The sequence below is a fragment of the Acomys russatus genome, chromosome X (assembly GCF_903995435.1).
Source record: "Acomys russatus chromosome X, mAcoRus1.1, whole genome shotgun sequence".
NCBI lineage: Eukaryota > Metazoa > Chordata > Mammalia > Rodentia > Muridae > Acomys > Acomys russatus.
Genome location: NC_067169.1, coordinates 85,697,965 through 85,723,455, shown reverse-complemented (window position 1 = coordinate 85,723,455; position 25,491 = coordinate 85,697,965).

Below are 25,491 nucleotides of genomic sequence, written 5' to 3'. Positions count from 1 at the left end.
GTGTGTGTGTGATCTCAATCCTTAACACATTACTCCATTCACGCAAACAGCCACGATTTGAAATTGATACACATAGACATTTCTATCCACAGGACAACAACCCAGCTTTATGAGTATAATCCATTATTTCTTCAGTTGCTTTCTATAAACAATGAGGAACTAAACAAAAACATAATTTCTGTTGATCAGAATAAAATGACAGCCTACAGACTGGGGAAAGATCTTCACCAACCCTACATCTAACAAAGAGCTAATATAGAAAATATATAAAGAATTCAAGAAATTAAACACAGCCAAACCAAATAATACAATTAAAAATGGAGTACAGAGCTAAGCAGAGAATTCTCAACAAAAGAATATCAAATGGCTGAGAAACACTTAAAGAAATGTTCAACATCCCTAGTTATCAGGGAAATGCAAATCAAAATGACTCTGAGATTCCATCTTACACCTGGCAGAATGACTAAGATAAAAAACTCAAGTGATAGCACATTCTGGCAAGGATGTGAAGAAAGGAGAACACTCCTCCATTGCTGATGGAAGTACAGATTTATATAACCACTTTGGAAGTCAATCTGGCTCTTTCTCAGAAAATTGAGACTAGTGCTACCTAAAGATCCAGCTATTCCACTCCTGGGCATATACCTGAAAGATGCTCCTCCATACAACAAGGACATTTGCTCAGCTATGTTCATAGCAGCTTTATTTGTAATAGCCAGAATCTGGGAACAACCTAGATGTCCCTCAACAAAAGAATAGATAAAGAAACTGTGGTACAGTTACACAATGGAATACTACTCAACTATCAAAAACAAGAAAATCTTGAAATTTGCAGGCAAATGGATGGAACTAGAAAGGATCATCGTGAGTGAGGTAACCCAGACTGAGAAAGACATGCATGGTATATACTCACTTAGAAGTGGATATTAGCCCAACATAGATGTCCTCTGAGAGACTCCACCCAGTGGGGCATTGGAACTGATGCTGGGACTCACTGTTGGATTCCGGGTGGATCGCTGAAAGTGGTATGGAAGAATGGGTGGATGGAAGGACTCAGACGGTTTAGGAGCCCCATAAGGAAATCATCAAGGCAGGTGGATCTGGACCCATGGGGGCCTGCACAAACTGTTGCACCAACCAAGCACAATGCATGCAGTGAACTTAGGACCCCCTGTTCAGATCTAGCTAATGGGACAGCTCATTCTCCACAGTTGTGGAGACATGAGTTCTGATGACCCTGATTTGGTTACTTTCCCTTGGTGGGGAGGCCTGGCAGCACACAGAGAAAGGGAAAACAGGCTATTCGGATGAGATCTGACAGGTGGTGGTCATATCGTGGGGGAGGAGATCCCCTTTTATCAGAGGTCCAAGGGAGGGGGATAGGGCAGAAGAGGGAGGGAAGGTAGGAAAGGGAAAATACAAACAAGGGGATAATATTCAGGATGTAATAAATAAAAATAAAAATAATTTCTGTTGATGACTGTATAAGTGTTTTCAAAGCATTGTTTGATTTCCTTGAAACCTGACAAAGTCCAAGCTTAATTCAGCTCTTGGTTTCAGGTTGTAAGTCACCAATGAAAGAGAAAACAAAGCCCCATGGGAAATAGAGATGACCTGAGGAGTCTGTTTATGTGGTTTTCATAATGTGACACTCAACCATGTTGTGTTCTGTCAGCTTACATGTCATGAGGACTGCTTTGTTTGAGTCTGTTGGTTAATGCTGCTGCGCATAAGTCATGCAATGCTGTTGTTGCTAGGGAACACTGTAGTTACTTTTTACTAACCAAATCAATTTTGAAAAAAGAACAGTGTATTCAATTTCATTTGTGAGTGTGTATTATGCACATTTCCGGCTGCATAAGATTCTAATAAACACTCCATAAAACATTTCTATTGTGATTTGTATATGCCAAGGGTGTGTGCATTTGTATTACTGACATGCCACTGTAATTTAGTATTACATTATGCTGTGAGAGAGGGCAGCCAGGAAGTGGTTCAGGGTCTTTAAAAAACCAAGTGTTCAGCTAGTGTTATTTAGTTGTAAGTGCTTTGCTTTTTTCCAGTGAGGAAACATCATTTTAACACAATAGACCTGGTTTAATTTTTTTTTTGAGGTTTCAGCCTAAGTAAACAACAGCCTAAATAAACAAACGTTAAGTTATTATATTCAAATAGCCAGGGTCTCCACACCAAGAATTATGAGATGAAAAAAAAAAAAAAAGACTTTGGGTCAGTAACAGAAGTTCATTTGAAAAAACAAACAAACGAACAAACAAACAAACAAACAAAACCCTCAACCCATGAAGGAAACTGAGATTCTCCCATTGTCCACATACAAAATGGTGGAAGACCAACACCTTCAATGATGGCAATAGAGGTGATGGCCTCAAGGCTTATGCAACACAATTAAACTCCCAACCAGTTGGTGTCGGATTAGGCAAAGGGAGAGATTATGTGGGGTAAGTCTGGTTTAATCAGTAAAGTTTTTAAAAGAGAAGCCATAGAGGCTGGCATATTCCTGCTGGTTTTTGAAGGCAGCTGCCATGTATTTAAAAGTTGCAAGTCAATCGATTGTGCTACATTATATCTAATCTTGGAAGAAAGCCCAGGGCCCCAGAGAGATCTCTGTCCTGGTGAGCTCTTGGATTTTAGCCAAGGAAAATGCTCATAAAATCCACTCAATCCGTGTCCAGACTACTAATACAAGAAAATAACCAGATAATTTTGTTAAGATGCTAAATTTATGGTTTGTTCCTACAGTATATTATTGTACCCCCCTGCACCCCACTTTGCTCTAAGAATCATCCCCTACCACAAATCAATGGGTAAGTTGGTAGATAAATAAGAAAAATTAAAAATGCACAAGAATAATATGAAGTCTTGGTTAGGTATATTTTGAATAAGAGGTGACTTTATTCAAAGAAAATAAGGATCTTTGAAAGAAACATGCATGATGTTTTTCTTTTTGTTTTCATATTTAGTCTCATAATTAAAAAGGATTATAACAGTCTTCACACTTGAGTGGAGAGTGTGATATGACTTTCTCATGTACTCTGGTGCCTCACATTTGACTATGTCCCCTGGAGGGGGAGACCTGGTGGCACTCAGAGGAAGGACAGCAAGTAGCCAAGAAGAGACTTGATACCCTATGAGCATATACAGGGGGAGGTAATCCCCCTCAGGAACAGTCATAGGGGAGGGGAATAAGGGGAAAAGGGGAGGGAGGGAAGAATGGGAGGACACAAGGGATGGGATAACCATTGAAATGTAACAAGAATAAATTAATAATAAAAAATTTTTAAAAAACTAAAAAAAAAGGATTATATGTTCCTTTTGGAAAATTTGGAAAAAGAAGCTGGGGAGAAGGCTCAATAGTTAAGGTTCTTGTTATACAAATATGAGAAGTGGAGTTAAGACCCCTGGGAAACCAAATAAATGCTAGGGCAGGCATGATGACCACTTTCTGGTGTCCATATGCAAAAGCACATTTATAAACATATACCCACACATATGTTCCTACATACATGCAAAACTCTGCACAAACACAGATTACAGATGTACACCACACACGTAAAAATGGAGAAAAGAAAATTTGGAAACTGTAGAAAGTGACATCATTGTAGAATTTCATACCAGTTTTGTCTATTTTTCATTTACCATGATCACCTTTACTTGCTAATGAAAACTAGATCTAGAATGATGCCTGGATTTTCTGACTATTTTATTTGGCTAAAATCCAAGAGCTCACCAGGACAGAGATCTTTCTGGGACACTGGGCTTTCTTCCAAGATTAGATATAACCATTTTATTTTGTTACTATTTAAAAATAATTTATGTATTTTATGTATATGAGTGCTCTGTTTTCATGTACACCAGAAGAGGGAATCATACCTCATTGCATATGGTTGTTAGCCATCATGTGGTTTCTGGGATTTGAACTCATGACCTCTGGAAGAGCTCTTAACCACTGAGCCATCTCTCCAACTTTCATTACTATTTTTTTTTAAAGATTTATTTATTTATTTTATTTAGATTTGTTTATTTCCCCTTTTTATTAAAAGTTTATTCTTTTCTCATGCAATATATTCTGACTATAGTTTCCCTGTACGTATAATCTCTTGCATATTGTATGGATTCTTCACCTGCCAATAAATAGCTGATTGGTTTATAGCTGAGACAGGAAATTGGAGCAAGAAATTCCCATGGAGAGAGTGAATGCTGGGATAGAGGAAGTACAGGGGATTTGCCCTGGAACACTGAGGACAGAGGCATGAAACCTGATCAGAAGCAATCAGCCACCTGGCAGAACTTAGAATAGAATAACTGGAATCTTAGTTATAAGCAAGTCACAGAGTGAGCCAAACCTTATGGTCTAAGCATATATTCATAAACATAAGGATTCAGACTCTTTATTTCTGGAAACAAGGGTGTGGATGAAAAGCACAGGTTACAGAAAACCTCCTTCAACATTTTTTTCCCAATTCCTCCCCTCCCATCCAGATCCACTCCTTTTCTGACTCTCATTAGAAGAGAACCGACTTCTAAGAGATAGCAAGAAAACAACAAAATAAAATAGAAATAGAAAACAAAAAACATTACATAGAAGGTGGAAAAGGCAAACCAACAGAAGAGAAAGAACCCGAGAGAAGGCACAAGAATCAGAGACCCTATATCTGACAGAGGGCTAATATATAAAATATATAAAGATCTCAAGAAATTAAACACCAATAAATAACCCTTTTATAAAATGGGGTACAGAGCTAAACAGCATTCTCAACAGAAGAATCTCTAATGGCTGAGAAGCACTTAAAGGATGTTCAACATCCTTAGTCACAGCAAGACTAAGCACAGCATCGCCTCTCCCTAAGGTCTGACATGCAGCCCAGATAGGGGAAAGGGATCCAGTGGTAGTCAATAGAGTCAGCCCCTACTCCCATTGTTAGCAGACCCACATGATGACCATGCTGCACATATGCTACATATGTGTAGGGGGTCTAGGTCCAGCCCATGCATGTTCTTTGCTTTGCGGTTCAGTCTCTATGAGCCTCCATGGGGCCAGGTTAGTTTACTCTGTAGGTCTTCTTATGGTGTCCTTGACCCTCTGCCTCCCTCTATCCTTCCTTCCACTCTTCCACAAAACTCCGGAGTTTGGCCTATTGTTTGCTTATGGATCTCTGCATCTGCTTCCATCTACTGCTGGATGAAGCATCCCAGAGACAGTTATGCTAGACTCCTGTGTGCAAGCAGAGCAGAGTATCATTAATTGTAACAGGGGGTTGGCTCTCTCCCATGGGGTGTGTCTTGGGCTGCGCCAGGCATTGGTTGGCCAGTCCTTCAATCTCTGTTCCATCTTTACCCCTACATTTCTTGTAGGCAAGACAAGTTTTGGGTCAAAGGGTTTATGGGTGAGCTGGTGCCCCTCTTCCCTCTGCTGGAAGTCCCACCTGGCTACAAGTGATGGTAAATTCAGGCTCCTTAACCCCCACTGCTAGGACTCTCAGCTAGGGTCACCCCATAAACACTTGGGAGCCTCCTATGTTCCAGAGGTGCCCCCTACAATTTCAGTTCTCTCTCCCAGTCCTCCCCCAACTCCCAAATCCTGCTCTTTGCACACCTGATCCCCACCCCCATTACCCTCCTCATCCCCTCTCCCACCCACTTCCCTCCCTCCATCTACTTCAGATGTGTATTTTATTTCCTCTGTTCAGTGAGATTAAAGTATTCTTCTGTGAGCCCACCTTGGCTTCTTGGGTCTGTGAATTGTAGCATGGTATCCTGTACTTCGTGGCTAATATCCACTTATAAGGGAGTACATACCATGTGTGCCTTTCTGGGACTGGGTTACCTCACTCAGGATAATCTTTTCTAGTTCCATCCATTTGCCTGCAAATTTCATGATGTCCTTGGGTTTTTTTTTTTCTTTCGTGTTTTTGTTTCTTGAGACAAGATTTCTCTGTGTAGTCATGGCTGTCCTAGACTCACTTTGCAACCGAGCTGCCCTCGAACTCACAACAATCTGCCTTCCCCTGCCTCCTGAGTGCTGGGATTAAAGGTGTACACCACCATACCCAGCAAATGTCCTTGTTTTTAATAGCTGATTAGTATTCCATTGTGTAAATATATAGTGTTTTCTTTATCCATTCTTCAATTGAGGGACATCTAAGTTGTTTCCAGTTTTTTTCTATTATGAATAAAGCTGCTATCCTTCTGGTGTGGTGGATCGTCTTTTGTGTATATGCCCAGGAGTGGAATAGCCAGGTCTTGAGATAGAACTATTCCAAATTTTCTGAGGAACTGCCAGATTAATTTCCAAAGTGGATGTACAAGTTTGCACTCCCAACAGCAATGGAGGAGTGTTCCTCTTTCTCCACATCCTTGGCAGCATGTGCTGTCACTTGTGTTTTTGATCTTAGCCATTCTGAGAGGGGTGTAAGATGGAATTTCAGAGTCATTTTGATTGGCATTTCCCCACTGACTAAGGGTGATGAGCATTTCTTTAAGTGCTTCTCGAATGCCCAGTTTTTAATATGGTTACTGATGATGCAAACTCAGGTCCTCATGCTTGCGCAGCAAGCACTTTACCCACTTAACCATCTTTCCAGACTTTTCTTTTTCAAATCTTGAGAAGCTTACAGAAACAGAAAGGAAAGTCACTGAATTTGGAGAGAGGTAGGTCAACATTTCTTCTCTCTTAGCCCAGTCACCTTGCACCTGATCATGAATTATACAGACACCTAAGTGTTGATTTACAATATCCCTAGGAGCTTCCTGAGAATGCCAGACATTTCAAAAAGCTCTGTCGGTAAGAATGCAATTCTTCAAAAGTAATTATCTTTACTGTACTTTAATGGCACTTTCTGGTGCTGTGTGATTCATTACAGCTGCTATTTGTTCAGACTTTCCAGATGAACCCCGTGACTTCTGCCCTTTTCCTCTTCCAACTACTCTGCTTTCTCAGTTCATTCTGAATTGTCAATTTTTGACTGCTAAATGGATGAAATGGCACCTTTATTTATATGCTATGCAAACTGAGGTGAAAAAAAAACTTAAGGCCACATCTGTGAAAAGAGCATAGGAATCTTCAGAGAAGCAGTTAATATGCACTTAAATACACACACTACAGATGCTGAAAGATTAGGGCAGTGGCTTTCAACCTGTGGGTCGCGACCCTTTGGGGTGTCAAATGACCCTCTCACAGAGGTCGCCTAAGACCACTGGAAAACACAGATATTTACGTTATGATTCATAACAGTAGCAAAATTGCAGTTATGAAGTAGCAACGAAAATAAAATAAAATATTGCATGTCACCACACACTAGAAACTGTATTTAAGGACTGAAGCATTAGAAAGGTTTAGAACCATTGCATTGGGGGTTTGTTTAGCTTGAAAGCTTTAATTATATTTTTTAATTATTTGTGTGTGTGTTTATGTGTGATTGCGCATGTATTCTGTGACATGTGTGTAAAGATCAGAAGAAATCACCGTTAATTTGATGAGAGAATTTGGGGAGCAGAACACCACTCTTGTTATTTGTTAAGGTTGCACACTTGTCCTCACCACCATGTGTGCATTTCCATCAAAATGTAGAAATTCAGCTTTGCAGTCCCTCAAGGCTAAAAATTTCAGGAATTTAAGTAAAGTTAAATCTTGTGAAAAAGGTTGAAGCAATTCTCTTAGCACACACACCATGTATTTTTCCATTTCTGCAATCTGACTTCATCATTTTCTTGAGGAGCTTTTTTTAAAACCCCAAGGAAAAGCCAGCAGCTGCTAACTTCTTAAATAACTGCCATTTTTCTTGCTTCTTGTTTTCAATCGAGGCATACCTGTGCATCCTTATGAAGTAAACCATAATAATTTGATGCATTTATAGTGTTTAATGATCTGATCTACATGCTCTTCCATCTCTTTAAAATGAGGCCATCAGTTCAGAAGCAAATGACTTAACTCATTAAACCATGTTGCCAGGCCTAGGAAATATTCTTCAAGGCAGATTACGGTGACTTTACAGTCCCTGTGCCATTTCAACTACTTTTGAAATATTAGGACTGGGTTATGTGGTGTTATATTTTACCTATATCCATGAAAAATTGTGTGTCCCTCTAGGACTTAATTTCTTTATAAAATCAAAGTTCATAAAGGATTAATCATTTATGTACCTTTTGCTTAGAAAATTCTGCCTATTTATTCATGTTCTAAGCACACATATTAAGTCAATTACTCTAAAGGAACATGCTGAAGAAAAAGGAGAGGGAATTATAAATGCAAATGATAAAATGAAGAAAATATTGGGAACTACATTTTTATTAATAATGCTCATGTGGCAATTCTTTATTGTTTATTTTCTAACAAATACTCTATTGTTATTTGAATTATGTATGGAATGGTCTTATTAAACCTCCTTAAGATATTCACAAATAATTGTTGTTCATCTACTACTGACAAGGACTGTAGACACTGGGCATATAATGGTTAAACATTAAATCCATTTAGATTTTCAAAAAGATTAAAAATACATTTGGAATAAAGGACTGTTTTAGGCCCTTTATAATTGTACCCAGTACTATCTTAAATATGACAGCTCCTCGGATAATTGTTTTGACTTAGTCTTGGTTTAAATGGAATCTATGCTCTCTAAGCAGATCGATTTGCTTTATAATCTTACTTTAGGTGCATTTATTTTATGCAAATGCACATGTTGCTGGCATGCATGTCTATGTACCACATGCATGTCTGGTGTCCACAGAGGCCAGAAGAAGGCATTTGATCTCCAGGAACTGGACTCAGGGATGGCTATGAGCTGCCATGTGAGTGTTGGAATTGAACCCATTTCTTTTACAAGAGCAACAATGTGCTCCTGATCCCTGAGCCATCTCTTCAGCCAAGATGTATATTTTAAAACATATCAATAGGTAATTTATTCAGTTATCAGACATCTTTCATGTTGCAATTGTGCGGAACTGCATCAGGTACCTAGTTCTAGAACAAGGTTTTACAATACAAATGGTTCAGTCATGATGACCATATACAAGAGACACTGTAACCTTTCTATACATTCATTTATTGAGACAGTATCATGTAGTTCAGGCTGTTCTTCACTCCCTATGTAGCCAAAGATAACCTTGAATTTCTGATTCTCTTGACTCTGCCTCCCAAGTGCTAGAATTACATGGTATTCACCTCAATACTCATTTTACAGAGTGCTTAGGTCAAGTCTGGGGTTGCATAAATGCTAGGCAGACACTCTTCCAACTGAGCTTCATCTCTAGCCTAAACTTCTCCTTTTATAACCATAATTGATCATATAAAAATGTCCTACACATATTACCCAACACACACACACACATGCCACATACACATGCATATATTTATGCTTTTACAATGGAAAGAAAAGCTTCACAAAGTACTTTGTTCTGCATACAATGTACTTTTACATAATTTATAATATTCTTTTTCCTTAATTAAAAAATGCTGGTTGTAACAGCTCCAAAAAAATTCTAGGATCATTTTGTCAGGCCAGTATTATCTTGATACAAAAGCCAGACAAAAATGCTACCTGAAAACTGCAAAATCACATCTTTGATGAATATTCATGAGAAAATCCTCAACACAATACAATACACCAAATTTAACAGTGTGTTAAAAAGATTGTTGTGAATGGAAGTTCCCAGAAAAAAAGTCACACAGTGAAAAATTCTATGACAGAGATTGATTAAAAATCTGTGACTGTAGAAAGGTAGAACGTTGCAAATATACAAGCAAAATTATCTCTTCCTATTGTTAATTCCCTTAACTGTTAATGGTCACTCATCCCCTACCTCCGTGTCTAAGTAATACCCTTTCATCTATCAGGGGGAGCATTAGGAAAGTGTTAGCAGAGCACTGGTTTTCACCAACCCCCAAACCTGGGAATGCCATCAAATAACATCTAAAACCTATCGGTTTCCCCCAACCTTCTGTAACTCACCTACCTGGTAGCCCCACCGATGTACTTAAAAATGCCTTGCTTTACAAAAAAGTTCATGTAACCACAGTAGAACATGCTATTCAGGGTAAACTGAAACCATGTCTTTAGATCACAGTAATTTATATTGGGCTTAGAATAAAGCCTCTTACTCCTTTTAAAGTGAAAGCCGTGCTTTATGTCAATAATTTATATCATGACCAAGTGGGATTCATCTTTAGGACACAAGGGTATTTTAAAATGAAAAACTCAATGCAATATACCATATCGATAGGACAAAGAACAACAATGTATCATGTCAATTTATCCAGAAGCATTTTGCCAAATTCAACAGCTTTTCAGTTTTCACCACCCAAGCAAGTAGGAGCATAACAATATAATAAAGATCTCATATGAAAACCTCACAGCTTTCATCATATTGAATGGTGAGATGTTGAAAGCTTTTTCTCTAAGGTCAGAAACAAGACGCCAACTTTCACCACCATCTCTGCTTTGACCGGCACAATACTAGAAGACCTGTCAAGAGTAATGAGGACAGAAAGAAAAATGGAAGACATTCAAAATGGAAAGGAAGAAGTGAAATTGTATCTTCTCACAGATGAATATAATCATACATGTAAAAGGCTGTGTCTGTCAGGAAGGGATGCAAAGTTGAGAGAGTGAATGTGATCAAACAAGTTATACGGAATTCTCAAAGAACTAATAAAAAAGATGAATCTTTAAAAAATGTCTTAATAATTCCATAAACCTCAAAGCTTGTAGATGATCTCAGTAGTCACAGGATACAAAATCAACGAAAAGTCAGGTGTGTTTCTCTATGCTAATAATAAACTACCTAAAAAGCAATTTAAGAACCAATACTAGCACTTGGATGGAGGAGACAGGAGGACCTGGAGTCCACGGTCTTCATCTGCTACACAGCTGGTTCAAGGCCAGCAGGAGCTACAGAAGATTCTATATCAAAAATGCTCCTTTTCTCTCCAAAAGAAGCAACAAATTTGAAGGTATAACATTTCCTGAATTGAAAACAAAGGCAAGTTTTCAGTAATTAAAAAAAAACTATTAAACTGCCATAACAATTGCTATGTGGCAAATGTAGTGCTATATACCTGTAATCCCAGATGTTTGTCTTAGAAACAATGGCAAGAGGATCACTATAAGTCAGAGATCAGCCTGAACTACATGCTGAGTGGAAGGTCATCTAAGATTACATAGTGTGACCCTACGTCAAATAAATGAATAAAAAGATAGACATATGGACCAAGGCAACTGAAAGAACGCTTCACATGTGTGGTTGCCAGGCCTAGGTGTGCACCCCATGGTTTATGTGCTGGAAGCTTGATTTTTACTTCAGCTGTGTTAGAAAGTGGTAGACCTGGTACAAGTTGATTAGATTATCTGGTAAGTTATCTTACAGAATGGTCATTATTGGACATGTTGTAGGTAAGTACAGGAAGGCACACCCTGTACTGAGAACTCTGTGGAAATAGATGATAGACAGACAGATAGATGATAGTGTGTGTGTGTGTGTATGTGTATGTATGTATGTATGTATGTATGTATGTATGTATGTATGTATTTAGAATGAAGTTCAGTAATAAACTGCTTTAGAAAAGTGGATGTAGTAGGTTCTTCCTTAGGTGCCATGTCTATTAAGTATAGGAAGGAGACATGAATGCTGGCAACAGAGAAAAGCAGTCAATAGTCCTATCCAGCTGTAATACCTACAAACCATAGCAATCACCAGCACAGCAAGATCTTTCTAAAGGTGCAATAGTGGCATTTATATGTTAAGGCTAACCACTCAATAGGAGAGAATTCCTGTCTGGCACTGTAAACATAGGTAAATACCCACAGTGCTGGTGAGGCCATAGCATCTTCTTGCATGCCCACAATTTCCCCTGTCTTTAAATCCTACCTCAGCATCCTGTGTAAAAAGTAACTCAAGTAGGTGAATGCTTGAATATAATATCCGAAAGTATAAAGGTCCCAGAAGAAAGCATTAAGAGGAAATATTGGGCAAATATTTGGTGTACATGACACCAAAAGCACTAGCAGAACAAACGGAAAATAGATGACCACCTCAAGCTAAGAAGCAATGTTTCTGTAGCAAAAGAAACAGCCGAGTGAAAAGGTATCTTATCCCTGAGATCAGGCTATGCCCTGCTCTATGTTACTCTATGTTGTGTAGAACAATTATTTTTCAGGCTCTGTCTTTCCTTGACAGATTCCATTTCACAAGTAGTGTTTGACTGTATTTTGAGTGCAAACACAGACAGGATGACTCTGCACTTTGATAAGCACAGAAGAATTCCTCCTACCATCTGTCTAATAGCAACCACAAGGCACAGACTGATGAATAACTCATTCCTAAAAATAAAAGGATGCTATCTTATAAGTTTATCTAAGTAAAGACTTTCATGGGACATATCCCTTGGGCTAGTGTCCAGATATAAGTGAGTATATAACATTTGACTCTTTCAGCTTCTGGGTTAGCTCACTCATTATAATCATTTCTAGTTCAATCCATTTGCCCACAAATTTTGGGAATTCCTTGTTTTTAATAGCTGAGTAGTATTTCATAGTGTAAGTGTACCACAATTTCTTTATCCATTCTTCTACTGAGGGACACTTAGACTGTTTTCAGGTTCTGCTTATTATGAATAGAGGGGAGGACATCCTATTGGGAGTCTAGGTGAGAGAAACATGGGAGAATGGAGAAATAGAAGGATCCAGAGGGTCCTAGAAACCTACAAGAAGAACATTATGATGGGCAGATCTGGGCGCGGGGGTCCTGCTCAAACTATGTCACTAGCAAAGGACAATACGTGCAGTAAACTTTGATCCCCTACCCAGATCTAGCCAATGGACAGGACATTCTCCACCACTGAGTGGAGAGTGGGGACTGACTTTCACATGAACTCTGGCTCCTCATATTTGACCACGTCCCCTGGATGGGGAGGCCTGGTGGCACTCAGAAGAAGGATAGCAGGCTACCAAGAAGAGACTTGATACCCTATGAGCATATACAGTGGGAGGAGGTCCCCCTCAGGAACAGTCATAGGGGAGGAGAGTAAGGGGAAAATGGGAGGGAGGGAGGAATAGGAGGATACAAGGGATGGGCTAACAATTGAGATGTAATAGGAATAAATTAATAAAATATATTTTTTAAAAAATTTAAGTAAAAGAGCACATGGGCATATTGTCATCATATTCCAAGCATGTGAGATGGCTTGACAGGCAAAGGCTGCTAAGGTTGGCCTGAGTTTAATCCCTGGAACTCAAGTGGTGGGGCAAGAGGTTTTAACTCCTGACATGGCATGTACACACTCACACACATATTCATATTGCCTCACATTCACACACTCAGTAAATAAAAATGTAAAAAACAAGTAATGAAAGGGAGGCAAAGATGGGTTTGTTTCACATGTGCCATGTGAAAACACAGCAAGTAGCTCCTCACTAAATGCCAGCACCTTAATCCCAGGCATGATAACCTCCAACCCTGTAAAAAATATGTCTGCCTTTATAAATCACACATTTTATACCTTAAGAGAACAGGTTATTATTTAGAACAGACAAAGGAGCCTTGCAACTCATTATCGAAACAAAACAAACAAAACAAACCAAAACAAAAAAACCCAAAACAAACAAAAACCTCAAATATCTTGGCTAAAATTAATTAATTAATTAATTTTTTAGATAGCCTGGCTAAATAGTCCTCAGTGCTCTGGGACTTGCCACATAAATCACCTTGGATTCTAATTTTTGCAGCTATCCTCTGCTTCTCCCTCCCATATGCAAAGATTATGGGCACCACCATTCTTAGCCACATTTTTTAAGATACAGAAAAATAGGCAGTAAGACTATAGACTAAGTGCCCAATAGCACTGCTGATGAAATTGAAAAAAGAAAAAGAAAAAGAAAAAGAAACATCAATAGTTGGAACTTTGACCTTTTAGGATAGCGCATATGTTCTTCTTAGTTATTATTTTAGACAACAGTGTGTTGGGTAAACAAACAGCAAGCTACTGCACCATGCAAGGAGGCTTTGGGGGTATTTTATCCACAGATAAAACTTCCTGATACATTGTGATAATATTTACATTAAAATAATAATCCAGATCTGGATCATAATGGCTAATAGTTTTGATATTAGGATATGATATTTGATCCTGGAGCTTATGTCTTAATGTCCTTTACCCGCTGGTCCACGCTCCTGAATACTGTTGAACTGACCACTACTCAAGTATCATTTCCATCAAATCCCAGGAATAAGCTTCCTAGCTGTGAGATACCTTATTATATTCAGTGTATGCCTCCACATGCACAAAATGTGATGTTTGGCCAACAGGAGGAACTGTGAACGAAATTCCTGAAAAGAAGCTATATCTGGCTGTGAACAGAATACTTCCTTGGAGGATTCTGTGTCTGCAAAGACTGATGGAATTTCAATGCTTTGGAAAGACTAGTTTTAGTCTTCTGGATCATCCATTCTTTGCCTCAGTCTATCTAAACTAACACCACAATATTAAATAAAAATCTCCTAGAAAGCAATTAACTTAGTAGAACACTAGCTTCCACCAATCCAAGAGCTGAGAATGTCATCAGATAATATTTTAGGCCTCTAAGAAAGCTTCTCCCAAGCTTGACCATGTATCTGCCTTTCTGCTATATCCCTCTATTTATTTTAAAATTGTCTTGATTTATGACTTTTTTATTGTTGTTGTTCTATAAAACTACACAAACCCTGTGGAACTGCTTCCATCGTGGAACATAGGATTTGGGCTAACCTAAGTCTGTGTTCTCAGGCCATGTTTACTCAAAATAGCTCCAGAATAAACTTCTCTTATTCCTTTAAAAAGTAGCAATGTCTACATTAAATAAATAGGTACTTTTAAAAAGTGTTTTGAACCTGAGTATAATGGGACTATTGTTCTTGAGTAGCCTTAAAGGCCCATAAAGGGAAAACTCCTGGTCAAGACAATAGAATCTCTTGCTTGGGTGGAGACCTAGCATTGGATTTTGACAGGGTCAATGACCTGGTTAGAAGACCATCCCACAACTCTAAATGAGAGAAGCATGGGAGAATAGCAAAGTAGAAGGATCCAGAGGGTCCTAGAAACCTACAAGTAGAACATTATGACAGGCAGATTTGGGCCCAGGGGTCCTGCTCAAACTAAGGCACCAGCCAAGGACAATACAGGTGGTAAACTTTCAACCCCTACCCAGATCTAGCTAATGGTCAGAACATTCTCCACAGTTGAGTGGAGAGTGGGATATGACTTTCTCACGTACTCTGGTGCCTCTCATCTGACCATGTCCCCTGGAGGAGGAGACCTGGTGGCACTCAGAGGAAGGACAGCAGGTTGCCAAGAAGAGACTTGGTACCCTATGAGCATATACACGGGGAGGTAATCCCCCTCAGGAACAGTCATAGGGGAGGGGAATAATGGGAAAATGGGGGGGGGGGGAGGGAAGAATGGGAGGGTACAAGGGATGGGAAAAACATTGAGATGTAACAAGAATAAATTAATAAAAAAAATAAAGAATTTTTAAAAATAAATTAGAATTAAAAAAAAAAAAAAGACCATCCCACAGGGAGGAGAGACCACTCCTAGGAACAGGGGTTAACTTAAGGCCACGCTGAAGAGATAGGCAGGAAGAAGAAGAAGAAGAAGAAGAAGAAGAAGAAGAAGAAGAAGAAGAAGAAGAAGAAGAAGAAGAAGAAGAAGAAATTTGGTTTTTTGAGATAGGATTTCTCTGTGTATAGCCCTGGCTATCCTGAATCTTGCTCTGTAGACCAGGCTGGCCTCAAACTCAGAGATCTACCTGCGTCTGCCTCCCAAGGGCTAAGATTATAGGCATGTACCACCACTCCAGACTGGATAATTATTTCTTTAATGAGCTTGTATACTGTTCCTTCCCAGAATTTTTGGGCCAGGCACTTTCCTTTTTCTGTATCTTTCTTTCAGATGCTGTTCAGAACCTAAGTAAGCTTTGGCTGATAATGTGGGCTTTCTTGTTCCTTCTCTAAAATCCCTATCCTCATGTGGCTGCCTCCCATCTCATGGTGGGCCTCCATACCTGCTTAACACAAACAACAGGACTTTTCTTCTCCCTTGTCCTGGACAGATGCTGAGACTTACACTTTGCCTGCCCTGGTGTTTTGCTTTGGTTTGCTTTTGTTTTTTACTTCTGGTAAAATTGTGCTTGAGTTTCTGTTTGAGTCCATTCTTAGATTGTTTTTATTAATAAATTGAAGAGCCCCCAAAAGACCTCATTTCCCCAGTATTCCATGAAGGGTGTCCTCTAAATTTCATAAGCAGAAACAGCAGAATTGCTTCAAGTTCAAGACTAACCTGGTCTACATATGAGTTTTTGGCTATCCAGGGCCAAATACTGAGGTCCTATAAAAATAGTTTGAAGAAGACGAAGGGGGGAAAGACATATTGAAAAATTAAAATAGTTGGTTTGGTTTTAACTCAAATCTTGGTTTTGATAAAAGTACAATCAATTATGTCAATGCCTACAGTAAGAGAATACCAGGAATACACCTGTAGTTGACCCAGATGTGTTTCTTGTTTTTCTGTAACTGCAATTCCTGACTTTGTGTAAGCAATCACACACACACACACACACACACACACACACACACACACACACACACATGTGAGCAGAGACAGGGCTTGGATCTTTAAGATATGCATCATTGGCTGGTCCGAAGGTAGTGAGTTATCACAATTAATTGTTCACAGTCAGTTACAGATTGAACTCCTGTTCTACACTTTCCCCCCTTCTCACTACTGCACTTGACTAGTCTTAAAAAAAGAAAAAGATATGCATCATCAAGGAAGCATAAATCTGAGAAGGCAGTGTCCTAATGATGGAAATAGGAGGTAGGTTTGGGATAGTGACCTTGATACTCATCCTTAGCCATAAGCCAGAAATGTTGATTATGTAGAAATATCTGATATGTTTGAGAGCCTTCATTTCTAACCTGGTTTCTTATTATCTTTCTTCACCTTTTACGCAATCAAATGAGCATCACAGCGTATTATGTGATTGACAGTGAGGTGCTTGAATGCCTGGTGGGCAGGATGAGTGGACTGATCAGTCATCTCTCTGAAAAAGCCTTAACCCATATATAAGAAGCCTTGATAGTACTGCGTCTCTGAGAGCTCTGCTTTCCTTCTATCTTGTAAGCTCTCCCCTATGGTCCAATAGCAAACAGCTTTCTAAAAGCTTACCCTCCTTCCCCGTAATTGTTCCACGAAATCCATTCTTTGAGTTTATGAGACAACGGACATGCATTCAAGCCATTTTCGGATTTGGGGTGGCATTGAGAGTAAAGCAGAACATACCATGGCTGGGTCTCAACAGTCTGATCATCCATCTAGTTGCAACATGTTCATCATCTGCGTATGAGATCAAGAAAGGTAGCTCTTCTATAGACCCAAATGCTTTGAATCATGTGGTTAGCAAAGCATGTAATATCACAGTAAGAATGCTAACATCACATTCTAAGGCTAATTACGTATAGAACTTCATTCAGTGACCTGGTTTCTGGCATGATGTGATCAGTGAAAGCTTGACAAAATAGTGACACGACACACAGCCAACTTGCTTTACAGGTCGCTTTCAGGATTTCCAAACTCATAGAAGGACCACTTGTAGATTTTTATAGCTTACTTGGTCTTTCCAACCACGACCACAGCCTAAAGTTTTACTAAGTACATTACTCAGCTAAGTTCTCTGCCAGCTTCCTGTAAGGCAATTTATCACTGACTCAGTCTAGGTGTTTGCTAATTCAGTCGGAATTAATTGTGCACTTTAATCATTTTCATTGAATCAGTTCCAATATCTGTAGTGTTTATAACAATAAGCACTAGCTTAGACTGATTAAAATTTCCCCATCAGTTGTATATGATATATTACCATAAATTTTCTCTTTACTTTTTCTTGTATGACTCATAAATTGGCTTAGATGACAGCTTTAAAAGGGAGTAAAGTGTTTCCAAGTGATATAGCTATATCCATGAAATAAATATTCTTTCTTCTCTTAGGAAAAATTCAGATGCTCACATTCTGATCTGTCGACACATTCTAGTTCTATTAGCTAAAACTAGTCATTATCATTTGAACACTGTTGCAAGAATCTTTATTTCCTATTAGAGTTTTCAACTCTTTCAACCTTCAGAATATCATTCTATATACTTGTTTGTACATAAATGGCTTTAAAATGATGAAGCCATGGTTCCCAATGATTGAAATAATCTTCACAACTAGATAGTGAGAGTAACTGTTCTTGCCATTCACAACCTGTATTTTGGTATAGTGCTAGAATGAGACAATATAAGGCTAGACAGCTACTTAGTTAATTTGGGTTCTGTAAATTTTGACAAGTTACACACTCCTACAATGTTGTCGAGATCAAGCTGTGTCCTGGTCTAGGTTGTTCAAACTAAAAGAGTGGCTTTCAGACTGTGCCTTTCCCTAGGTGACTCCATTTTACAAGTGACATGTAGCTCCATTTTGAATGCAGACACAGAAGTAAGATCACTGTACATCCTCATGTACATGGCTAGTACCACCAGTCCTGCACCATCTGTAAGACAGAGATTGATAAATAAATTATGCCTCAAAATAAAGAATGGTATCCCTCGATTCAGGTGTGGTGGCACATGCTTTTATCCCAGCACTCAGGAAGCAGAGGGAGGCAGATTAATGAGAGTTCAAGGCCAGCTTGGTCTACAAAGTGAGTCCAGGACAGCCAAGGCTACACAGAGAAACCCTGTTTCAAAAAACCAAAATATAAAAGAATAAAAAAAGGTACCCTTCTATAAATGTATCAAAGTGGATTGGGAACATTATGAGCATATGGGTCTATTAAAACCACACCAGGAAAAGCCATGCTTGAGAATATATTAACCACATAAGACAGAAGAATGCAACACCCTCACCTGAATCCCACACAAAAGGATATGCAATACTGTGATGACAATCCCCCAAATTGTCATGTAACCACTCAGTGTGTGCCAATGTACAGACAGAAAATCCCTAAATGTTCCAGGGGCTTCTGCTTAGCTTGGTCTCTTTTGCTGATGGGGCTACTTGTACTCCCATTAATTCATTTGTTCTCTGCGAAACACATTCTGTACTTTGACTCTGCAGTCATGCATTCTTGCACCTTAACTCTGTGACTTTTATAAAGCCCCACCTTGACTCTGCTGCTTGCCTCAACCTTCAACACTAGTTACGAACTGGTCTTAGAACTATCTAATGGTGGTGTGACATTTTTTGAAATGTGCAGATAATTTCACAATAAAACTTTTATTAATATTCCATTCTCAGAGCATTCTCTTAATAGGGTAATCAACCTATTAATATTTATTATAATTATGGATATACTTACACTTACTGCTCTTTTGTGTGGGTGGTGTTGAGAAGAGAAACTAGGGCCTTGTACATGCTACCAGTGCTGCCTGTTAGATGAAGTCTCATTGCTAATTTTATTTCATTTTTTCTTTTATTCCAGTTGTCTGGATTGATCATGTTTTGTTTCAATGGTGAATATACTCTTTCAATGCATCTGGCTAGCATTTTTAACATATAAAATTATTTATATGTATAAACATGTATAATAAAACAGATTTTATTGAAACACATATCTTCTTTTTATTAGACAATAGTCATAACATTCCTGCAGTGTTCATGTTGTAAGCCATGTTGAGATCACCTAGGAGTTTATTCCCATGTAAATATAATTTTTTTTATATTGTGAATCCATAATTACCTGAACATACATACAAATTTACTAGTTTTGTTGCTTACTGATTTTCACTTTACTTTTATTTTATTGTTGTGGGGTAGTCAACAGAGAAGACTGCTTGGACATGGACTTAAGTCTTTGTTAACAGAACAGAGACCACACTGAGGTGTTCCAGATCCCCGTGTAGTTCCTAGCCTTTCTCAAGATGAGGTTTTAAGCACAAAATCCATGTTCCGGGTTGACATACTTCAATTAATAAGAACAGATATCTAAAAGCATAACTACAGAACCCAAAAAGCAAGATTATTACATTTAGAGACTTTCCCAGGACTATGGACTTTGATGGATTAGGTTTTTGTTTTTGTTTTGGCAGGAAATACTGTCTACATGCTGAATTTATGCCTTGAATGATACTTCCATCATGGAGTCAGATGTGCTAAGGTCTGGGCCAAGTTACATTGTGTGCATAGGTGTTTTGATCCTATGTGTTTCTGTGCACCACATGCATGCCTGCTGCCAAGAGGAGGCTGGAATTGACCATCAGATCCCTTGGAATTGGAGTTTTGGATGAGTTGGGGTACTGGACACCAGACCTGGGTCCTCTGGAAGAGCAGCCAGTGCTCTTAACTTCTGAACCATTTCTCCAGTCTTGCTTGTTAATTTTTATATCATTTTTTAAATGAGAGTTTTTGTGTGAATTTTTCATTTTTTTTAAATCCCTGAGGTTCAGAGATTCTGCCACCATGTGTGCTCTTGCACAGGTATTAGACAAGTCTTCTCTCCTTGAGTTACACTTAGTGGTTTCCTTTCCATCTGGAGGTTGATATTGTGTGTCATTTCTTGGAAGTTATTTTCCCTTTCTGTCCTTTCATTTTCCTAACACATGATATTGAAATTCTGGATCTAAAGTCATGTGTGATGAATTTCTCGAGATTTCGGTTTCTCCAACATTGTGTGTATCCTTCGGCTTGATAGTATAGCACACAATTTCCCTCTTATGCTATATAAAATATGCTTGGTTTTCTCTCATTTATTTATTTTCTAAGAGGTAAAACTGATTCTTCTTATTTGTTTGTATTGAAGCAAGATCTTACTATATAGTACTGGCTAGCTTGGAACTGACTATGGAGACCTGACTGGACTTGAACTCACAGACATCCATGTACTTCTGCCTTCTGAGTGATGAGATTAAAGGCATGTATCATTGTTCCTGGCTGTTTCTGTTTGTTTTTAATTTATTTCTATTTATGTGTGTGTCTCTGTGAGAGTATGTGCACATGTGTATGTTCATGTAGGTCAGAAGAGGATGCTGGATCCCCTTAGAGCTGGAGTTATAGTAATCCAATGTGGCTACGGAATGTCAGTCCTGGAAACTCAACTCTAGTTTTCTGCAAGCAGAGCACATGCTTTGAACTGTGGCACCATCTTACTACCCCCATTCCTGTTGATTTTAAAAAAAGTTTTAATTTTATTTTTTAATAATAGATATATGGGCATGTATGCATTCTCACATAAGTATGGGTGCTCTTATAGGACAAAAAATGTTTTAGATCCCATAGAGCTGGAATTGCAGGCAGTTGAGAACCACCTGATGTGGGTGCTGGGAACAGTACTCGGGCACTTGGAACGAGCAGCAAGTGCTCTTAACTAATAAGTCATCTGTCCATCATTCCTGGTTCTGTTTTAAATATGCTTTTTCCTTGGTTATAGCCTTCTATACTCTGAGAACTTTCCTTATGCCTTAAGTATGTTTTTAACTTGCTGTATTTACTTTTCCCCTTAAATGTTAGTCTTTGTGTTTATTCATTGTATGAATTTTCTTACATGGTGTCCATGGCTCAACTACGAATTGATATGTCTTACTTGTATGCTTATCTTTGTTCTTGAGAGTCTTTAATAATATATCTACAAATTGATATTGTTTTGTAGGGTAAAGCTTGCTACTAAATGAACTATGCTAATAATTTGACTTATATAGAGAGCTGATCACCATTCTATTTATTTTAAGCAAAAATCCAATATATTTTGAGCAAAAAACAATATTAATTGTAAGCAAAATTCATACTGAGACAAAAGCTATGTGTAAAAGCTGGTTCCCTGAAGCACAGTTATCGAAGATGCTCTGCATAAAGCTCCCTAATTAATTATGCTGAAATTCTGTAATTCCCAAAGGACATTTCTTTTATATCATTGCATCTAAGCCTGAAGATAAAGAGCTCTATCTTTATAATTATCTTCACATACATTTTTAATTATTGTGATTTATCTTAGTTTAGTTTTTATTATAGTCAGCATGCATCATATATATATATTCATGTATATATATGCATCATGTGTGCCAAGTGCCTAGTAAAGCCAGATGAGGGCCTGAGATCTCCTTAATCTAACATTACAGGTAGTTGCAAGACACCATGTGGGTGCTGGGACCAAATCCAGGCCCTTTAAAAAGCAAGGCTACACAGAGAACCCCTGTCTCAAAAATTGTATTATTATTACTGTTACTAGTAGTTGAAGTTGTGTGTGTGTGTGTGTGTGTGTGTGTGTGTGTGTGTGTGTGATTTTGTTTGAGCATTCAGGCATGTGTGTGGAGGTGAGAGACAAATTTCAATTTTCAGGAGTTGGTTCTCCTTTCCACATTATTGAGACAGCATCTCTTTTGATTCTTCTGTGCTGTATGTGTGTTTCAGGCTATCTGACTTGTGAGTTTTCAGGAAGTTCCCTGTGTCTATATTCTATCTTGCAATATGAGTGCTGTGATTACAGATGTGCAATACCGCATCTGTCCTTTTACCCACTGGCTCACCTTGAAGGTCTGTTTATTTCTTTATTTTGAGACAGGTTCTCATGTAACCCAGTTTTACCTCAAGTTCTCTATGTAGCCAAGATGATCTTGAAATCCTGATAGTCCTGCCTTGGAAACACTCCAAGTTCTAGGATTAAAAACTTGTGTTATCGTATCTAGCTTTACTTTGTGCTTGTTGTCATGATCTACCTGATAACAGTACAATTAAAAAAAAAAAAAAAAGCACAGGCTCTGCTACCAGATAACTTGAATTCTAATCCCTAGTTCTTCTGTGGTGTCACTGGGAGTTTGATCAAATTCCTCAACCAATTAAACTCCTTTCATCAGTTTTATCATTTGTAAAATGACATTATAATTAGAGTTGAGTCTTTGTAAAGCCTCAGGAAATGGTTAGACTAGTACATAGTTTATCTAGCCCCTTTGTAAGTATAGATAGCCTCTTGATAAGTCTGAAAGACTAGTCAAAAAAATGCATGCACTGGTGCTGTGGTGTAGCTCGGTGAAAGAGTGCTTGCCTAGTGTGGACAAAGGCCTGGGCTCCAACCCTAGCACTAGGAAAATGTTATATATTGCATACTTTTATGAATATGAAATACTTGGAGATAGTAAATAGAGTAGTAGTTGCTTAGGACTGAGGGAGTTAGAGAAAGGCAGGGAATGACGGGCAATGAGGATGGAGAACTTTTGCCTGTTTTCTTTTCTTTCTTGTAGTGAGCTGGTTTCAGTATGGAGTCCATGCTGGCCCAAATTCTCCTACCTCTTGAGTGCTGGGAGGGAGCAAGGAGTTCTTCTTGAGGTATTAGTGGCAATAGTTACAGAATTCTGTGGCTCTACTAAAGACGCTTTTAAAAACTGTGCTGCCAGTTCAGTGGTGGAGAATTTGTGTGGCATGTGCAAGAACCCGTGCTCAACCTCAAACACCAAAATGAATAGGCAGTTTCCCCTGTTTAGTCAAACTCACACTTTACCAGTAGTAATTGCAATTTCATGTTTGGTTTTTTGAAACTGCGTGTACAGACTAAATGAATAGTAAGATAAAAAGCACTCCTTTTTAGAAAACAAATTGCTGTAAGTGGATCATAGTTTTGCAAAACTGTTCCCATTAGAAAATGATTCTGCAGTTATTACTGTTAATCAATTAAATTGACAAAACTGGCCAAGTTCAGCATTGTTCCAGTCTTCTTTTACAGCACTTCTGATACTGTATAGTGGTGGTTGGAAACCTTGTCTCATTGCGTAGTTCTAGGATATAAGATCCTATAGGAGATGGACCAAATCATACTATTGTTTCTGCAGGAACTAGTCCTCTGTCATAGCCATTTACCAAATGTTTGTTGAACAATTCTATGGCATGGCAAAAGCAAGTGCTACTTCAAAAGTCTGTAGAAAATTTCAAAGTAACCCACCACCCCTTTAAGGAGTAGCTATCATTGATATGTTCTGATTCCTAAGAGCTGTATCATTTACCCAGATGTTATAGCAACAGAAATGGAGGAAATTTTTGTGTAATCAATTCGTATATATACAATGCAGCTTAAATGCCTTAAAATTATTTAAAAGGGGGATTTTTTTTCTTTTTTTTAGGGGAAATAAACACTACACACAGTATCAAATATTAAGCTGCTAAATGACTGAACAAAACACACCAAAGCTTAGAGAAAGAGATCTTAATGAATGTGTAATAAGAAATATTGCATATCAATGGGATTCTAACTTAAACATATGGTGATTTAGGTTGAGATAGATTGCCTGCTTCTTTTCAATATAATGAGAGAAGCCATAGTGCATGTTTGCTCTAATCATCTCTGGTTCCCATAACAGAATGTTATAGCCTAAGTGGTTTAAATGATGGGAATAGGTTTATTACTTTTCTGAAAGCTGGAAGATCAATATTAAGATGCTGACCAATTCAGTTCCCTAGCTTTCAGACAGTGGTCTTTTTTTCCCCTGTATGCTCACTTGCTGGAATGGTGATAAAGTAGATCATGAGAAGTGAGTGGGGATATCTGTTTTCATACTAAAATGACTCTACTGTCGTGACTTCACTTAAATGAAAGTACTTTCTAAAAGTGGTGTTTCTAAAAGTCAGCAAATTGGTGGTTAATACTTTGACATATGAATTCTGAGAAGGCCATAGTTCAATTATAGCTGTGCTCTAAATGGTTTGGTAACACAATAAATTGAGAAAATATTCATTTATTCAACCATCAAGCATTTGTCAAGCCTCTATTAGGTGCTGAATTTTATTCTAGACCTTCCTGGGTATATAGCAATAAATAACAACAGCCCCAAATCTCTGCCTTCATACAAATTCTGTACCCATCTCCATCTGATGGTTTAGCTGCTCTGTGAGACCCTCTCAATGGGACTTAGTCTTCTTTCTGGTTTGTTTCTAAACAGAGCCTTTACTGCTGTGTAATTCCTTTAGTGATCAGATGGCAATGCTCTCTAAGAAAAGACAATGACTCTTTTGTGATAAGACTAATTTTTGTCTTGATAGTATGAGTTGTATTATACTGTCAAGTAAATAAGGAAAAGGTATTTTTGTTTAAATATTTTCCCTAAGTATGTTTTGTTTTTCATTTGTGACAGGGGCTCATGTAAACCAGACTGGCCTAAGAAGCACTATGTTGCTGAGGATAACATGGAAAATTATCCTGACTTTACTTACTGGGTGCTAGAATTAGAGTCAGGCACTACCACCTTAGTTTATCTGTTGCTGGGGATCTACATCACGGGTTTATGCATGCTAGGCAAGTACTTGATCAACTGAGCTACATTTCTAGACTTTTGGGTTGATCTTGAGTCTCTTACCTCCACGGGACAAAGTATAAATTATGATGATGATGATGAGGAAGAAAAAGAATGAGAAGAAGAAGAAGAAGAAGAAGAAGAAGAAGAAGAAGAAGAAGAAGAAGAAGAAGAAAGAGTCCCATTTCCATTTTCCCTTC